General features: G+C 47.0%; 1 pseudogene; it reads right to left on the reverse strand.

Annotated features, from left to right (window-relative positions):
* Positions 1-4,967: 4,967 nt before the first annotated feature.
* LOC136488541 (ankyrin repeat-containing protein NPR4-like) lies at positions 4,968-5,768 on the reverse strand (annotated as a pseudogene).
* Positions 5,769-6,000: the final 232 nt, after the last annotated feature.

The raw sequence follows: 6,000 nt of genomic DNA on the forward strand, positions 1-6,000 counted from the left end.
ACTCTAACTACATATATGTAGACAATCACGACAAGGATCCACAAAATTGACCACATACACCATGGTCTTCACAATTTTGATGGTGTGCAGAGTTTGAATTTATAGAAGTGTTGAGAATATATAGGCCCTATTTATTTTAGCTTCCTAGGAGCTTTTGAATCTCAGCTTTGCGACCTTCCAAAAGCTAAAAAGCTACCATGAGCCAAAAAAAAAAAACCCAAAAAAGCTCACTTTGAGGAGCTTCTGACTTTTGGTTTTCGAGAGTTTTTTTGGCTTTTGGAAGGCCCCAAAGCTGAGGTCCAAAAGATCCTAGGAAGCCCAAATAAACAGGGCCATAGTGGGTGGTGCCATTCACACTTAAGGGTGCCTACGGAAGGCAGTTCACCAAGCTTCGCTGCAACGTTTGAACTCTTCAGAGTTTTTTTCTTTATTTAGCCTAAGGATTCGTACTAAAAAAGTGTAATATTCGTATTATGTATCTTGACATGCTTGTACGGAACTATAAATAGTTGAAAAGTGGTTGCTTGTAATAGTTAGGGTATCATGGGACTATCACGATGGGCAAAGAGATCTGAGTTTCCATTTAAAAATTCTGATTCATTTCAAAGTTTAAGAGTGGGCAGGTAGTGAATGAACCTCTCTCATGGTGTTGTTTGGTTGGTAAGTGTAAATGCAAACAGTAATGGAATCCAATTGAACCGGAAATGTAAACAATGTATCAGATCATAATATTTGTTTGGTTCTAGTCGGTAATGGAAACGCTTTCGCTCACTCTTGCATCCTCAGCAGTCAGCACCGAGCGCCTTGTTCTTTGCAGCTCTTGCGCCCACGTGAAGAAGCAGCACCAGGAGGTTTGTTCAGCGGCTCCAGCACCCATGTGAAGAAGAGACAAGAATGACCGGCATCCCATTCCACACGATTTAGAGGGGTATCCGCTATCTGCTGATCTGTATTTGCTAATGTGGCCTTTGTTTACTGAGGGGCTGAAACAAACACTCAACTTGCAATGCAATCGTTACTCATATAATCATATCTCGTTACATTTCTGCCAACCTAACGCTATGTTAGTGTGGTGAAGATGCGTGGAGGTATAGTGAAAGCGGCAATTTTAGATTTCAACCCACCATTGCATGCAGTGGAAACGTGAAAACCCGCTAAGGGCCATGTTTGGCTGCACTTCAAATCCATCCTCATTCCACATGTATTGGGTACAATATGATAGAAAAATAATTAGTTTTTACTCTAATCCACTACAATAATACATACGGATTGAGGTGATCATTAGAGTGCAGCCAAATAAGACCAGAGTTTTGTTGAGGAGGAATAGATGTGAGACTTGATTTTGATTGGACTTGCAGTTGTAGTGGTTTGGACCAAGTTGAGAAACAGTTTTGTTCACTATTGGAGGCCGCGGCTTTGCCGTGTGTTTTTACACTCGGCAAAGAGCCCTTTGCACTCGGTAAAGGCTTTGCCGAGTGTAGCACTCGGCAAAGTCCGCTCGGCAAAGGGTCTTTGCCGAGTGCTTTTTATTCGGGCACTCGGCAAAATAAAAAAAAATTTGCCGAGTGCTTGGGGCGGCACTCGGCAAAATATTTTCGGCCGTTGCGGCGCCGGCCGTTAACGGTTATTTTGCCGAGTGCCCGACCCAGCACTCGGCAAAAAAAAATTTATTTTTTTAAAAATTACTTTGCCGAGTGCCCCAGCCTAGGCACTCGGCAAAGTTTTTTTTTTAAAAAAGTACTTTGCCGAGTGCCCCTGCCCAGGCACTCGGCAAAGTTTTTTTTATTTTTTTTTAAAAATTACTTTGCCGAGTGCCCCTGCCCAAGCACTCGGCAAAGTTTTTTTTTTATTTTTTTAAAATAATTTCTTTGCCGAGTGCCTCTATTTAGGCACTCGGCAAAGAATTTCTGATTTTTTTTAAAAAAATACTTTGCTGAGTGCCGCGGCAAGGCACTCGGCAAAGAATTTTTTTTAAAAAAAAATCTTTGCCGAGTACCTTGCCCATGGCACTCGGCAAAGACCCCGAGAATTGCAATTTTTTTTTACATTCCATTGTAACAGACAATATATATATATATATATATATATATATATATATATATATATATATATATATATATATATATATATATATATATATATATATATATATATATATAATCCATCACAAATGCACCAAAGTTCAACATCACAAGTTTATTATTACAAGTTCAACATCACAAAGTTCAACATCCCTACTGCGGCGACGGAGACTGCAGGTGTGGCCCCCTGGACTGCGGTGAAGGACCGAACTACGGCGAAGGGTTGACGCGATCAGCTGTCGGTGACACGGTAGCGGGATTGTTTGAACCCACCGACGGAGGCTGCACAAAAGAGAAGAGATTGCATGTGTTAGACTCAAAATTGAAAATTTCAGCAGCACCTCCCCTGCACGGGGAGGTTTCCAACCTGCAAGAAACAACGACACGAAGGCCGACAATCACAACGGCATGAAGGCCGACAATCCCAACGGCACGAAGGCCGAAAATCACAACGACACGAAGGCCGACAATCCCAACGGCACGAACGCATTAAACTTTCATACTCACAGGAGTGAAGTGTCGAACCGGAGCTGGAGCTGGCAACTGCACTTGGATGGGAGACGCCTAACTGGGATCAGCGACCTAAGACCATGATACGGATAGAGGGGTTATACCTAGGGTGCCGGTGAGGTCAGGCTAGCGGGGCTGTGGCGAGTCAGTGAAGTGGCGCCGCGATGCGGTGCAAGCAGACCCGCAATGCTGACGAAGACAATCGGGGTCACCGAGGTCCCTCCGCTGGGGCCTCCTCCTGCATAAAAAGGCGATACATTAGTGACAATTGAAAATTTTGATAGAACCTCCCGTGCACGGGGAGGTTTCAAAAACCTGCAAAAAAGATCAGCACGAATGCCAACATCCACAAACAACGGCTCGATGGCCGAAAACCACATACAACAACTATTACTACTAACAAGGGCTCGATGGCCGACATCAATTGCACGATTTGAATAGAAAGGGAAGGGCGAACCTAGTGTGCTCGTCGACGGTGGGTGGAGTCGGGAGTGGGGCGCTGAGGGTTTTTGGCATCCGACGTCACAACTTGCTCGAAACCTTCTCAATTTTTTACCACAGCCTCCACATGCGATAACACGACGCCTCGACAAGTTTCATGATTTTCGGACTTCGTTTGCATTTTATATAATTTAAAATCACATTTCCAACAAGTACCTCGACATGTTATGTCAATGAGATGCTCGAGATTTCATGTGAGTTCCTGGATACGGCCTAAACATACCCTAAATATTATGAGTATCAATTTTTGGATGACCAAAGTCTATTATTCCATGTACATGCAGTTCAAATTTGAAATAACCCGAAAAATTCGACGAAACGAAATAAACTAATGAAATATATAAAAAAAGTCAAAATTGCCCCAAATTTTTAAATAGAGTTTGAAATACTGTCACAAGGCCCTAGAAAAAAATTTGGACCCAAAATCAATATTTTTTTGCCGAGTGCCATCGGGGCACGGCAAAATATGTTTTTAAAAAATAAAAAAAATTTCCGAGTGCCTAGCGCTGGCACTCGGCAAAATAAGTTTTAAAAAATAATTTTTTTTGCCGAGTGCCCAAGGCTTACACTCGGCAAAATATTTAAAAAAAATTTGCGGAGTGCCATGGGCTGGCACTCGGCAAAATATGTTTTTAAAAAATAAAAAAAAATTTGCCAAGTGCCTGGGGCTGGCACTCGGCAAAATAAGTTTTTAAAAATAAAAAAAAATTTGCCGAGTGCCAGCCGTTAGGCACTCGGCAAAATCTGACGGCAGGTGGCCGCCGTCACGGGCCGGCCACCTTTTGCCGAGTGGGATCTTTGCCGAGTGCCGCGGCACTCGGCAAAGCCCAGTTTTGCCGAGAGCCAGGCTTTACCGAGTGCCTGGCACTCGGCAAAGCCACCTTTGCCGAGTGCTTTATTTTGCCGAGTGCGGCACTCGACAAAATATTGTTTTGCCGAGTGCCCCGATAAAAAGTACTCGGCAAAGTCTCAGGCACTCGGCAGAGTCCAGTTTTCCAGTAGTGGTTGATCCAATGACTAAGAGAAGGATTAGTATAGATAGATGGGATCATGATCATGCTTAAAGCGAGAGAGTAAGATACAAAAGTTTGCTTCAAAGAAAAGGAAGTCAACACACCAAACTTGGTCGATTTGTGCTCGGCATGCTTGTTGCGGATACAGCAGCAAGCAACAGGAAGAGAGCAGCAAGCAACAGGAAGAGAGCTGGAAATATATACCAAAGTTGGTTCACCAAGTAACATGTCCGTGTATGTTACGGAACCACGCAACACATCTTGCTAAAAAAAATACACAAACCAAGGTTGGTTCACCACACGCGGCTGACGGAGTGCAGCCTGGCGTGGTCCTCCAAGAGGGTGAGGCGACCGGCCACGACGCTGAGGATGTCCACTGGAGGTCCACCCACGGCCGGTGCTGCGGATCCTGCGCGGCTGCGCCTCGTTGAGCCTTGGTGCCTCTGAACCAGGGCCGCACTTCGTCGAACACCATGTCTGCGCCACCACCGCCAACGGCCGGGACGCCGGCATTGTGGATTTTTATTTTTTATTTTTGTAAATCGTGATCAAGGATGCGTTTTGGCTATGTGCGTCTGTGATAAGGGTCGTCACAGACACGTTTTGACTATGCATCTGTGATGAGTGACTCCTATCACATATGCGTGTACCCTTATCACAGACGTCTTTTATGAACACACGTATGTGATATGTACTTATTACAAACGTGGATTTACGTGTTTGAAGTAAGCAGTAATCATAGACGCATTATGAGAGACGCGTAAAACCGCGTCCGTGATGTGCATTAACACGCGTCTTGGATCAACTTTTTTTACATAGTGACATATATATGTTGATGACGGCTTCTAGCGGACTTGGATCATCACCTCCCCATCCATAATATGACGAAGAAGAGGGCTGGACTGGAAATACCAATGCTTATGACGGCGTAGGCAGGCCATGGAGCTGTTGGCGCCACGGTGATGTAGACGGCAGTCATGAGCGAGAGGAGCATGGCGAGGCAGGCGACGATGGTCAGTGTTTGGCTCCACATAAGGTTGTGGAGCCTGAGCTTGACGGGCTCCTGCCTGGCCCACATGACCAAGATGATGACGACGATTTAGCTGCGCATGGCGACGGTATTGGAGACCACGAAGATCTTGAACTCGCTGTTGTGGCCGTGAAGGGCGATACCCTTGGTCTGGTCCTAGTCGCCGGGCATGGTGAAGGTGGCGGTGAAGGTGACGGTGGCGATGAGAGGGTGGCGGCGAGGAAGTAGGCGTCAACGACACTGTCGAAGTCCTTGTTGTTGATGCTCCTGCGTCCGCCAGAGACAGTGGGCGGCAACAGTCACCTTTTTGGACTCTTGCTTCTTGAGCTGATTCCGGAGGTGCACCTCGTAGGTCTCCATCATGCCGGTTGTCCACTTTTTCTCGAGGAGGCTGCGCGCCGTCTGGCCGTCGTGGTCGCGGGCGCAGGGGTCGACGCGACGGTCGCTGAGCAGCAGCAGTCCGCTCTGGACGCGGCTCATCTTGGCGGCGAGGTGCAGAGGCGTGTCGCCGTTGGAGTCGAGCCGGTTAAGCGGCTCCGCGGGACTGACATGGCGGATAAGGCATCGGAGCGCGTTCTCCTTGCCGTTGAAGACGGAGGTGCGCAAGGCGTTGTGGCCGTTGCAGTCCACCATCTCGGCCACGTCCGGGCAATGCCCGAGCAGTGCCTTGATAGCATCCGTCGAGCCGTATTGCGCGGCGACGTGCAGCGGGGACATACTCCTGTGATTGCGCTTATAGGCCAGCTCCGTCCGCTTCTTGAGCAGCATCTCCATCGCTCTCTGCCTCTCTGGTCGTCCTTCTGCGCAGCGTAGTGCATGGCGTTGTTGCCATCGTCGTCGGTCAGGTCGATAAGATCAGGCCGCT

The sequence above is a fragment of the Miscanthus floridulus genome, chromosome 10 (genome assembly GCF_019320115.1).
Source record: "Miscanthus floridulus cultivar M001 chromosome 10, ASM1932011v1, whole genome shotgun sequence".
Taxonomy (NCBI): domain Eukaryota; kingdom Viridiplantae; phylum Streptophyta; class Magnoliopsida; order Poales; family Poaceae; genus Miscanthus; species Miscanthus floridulus.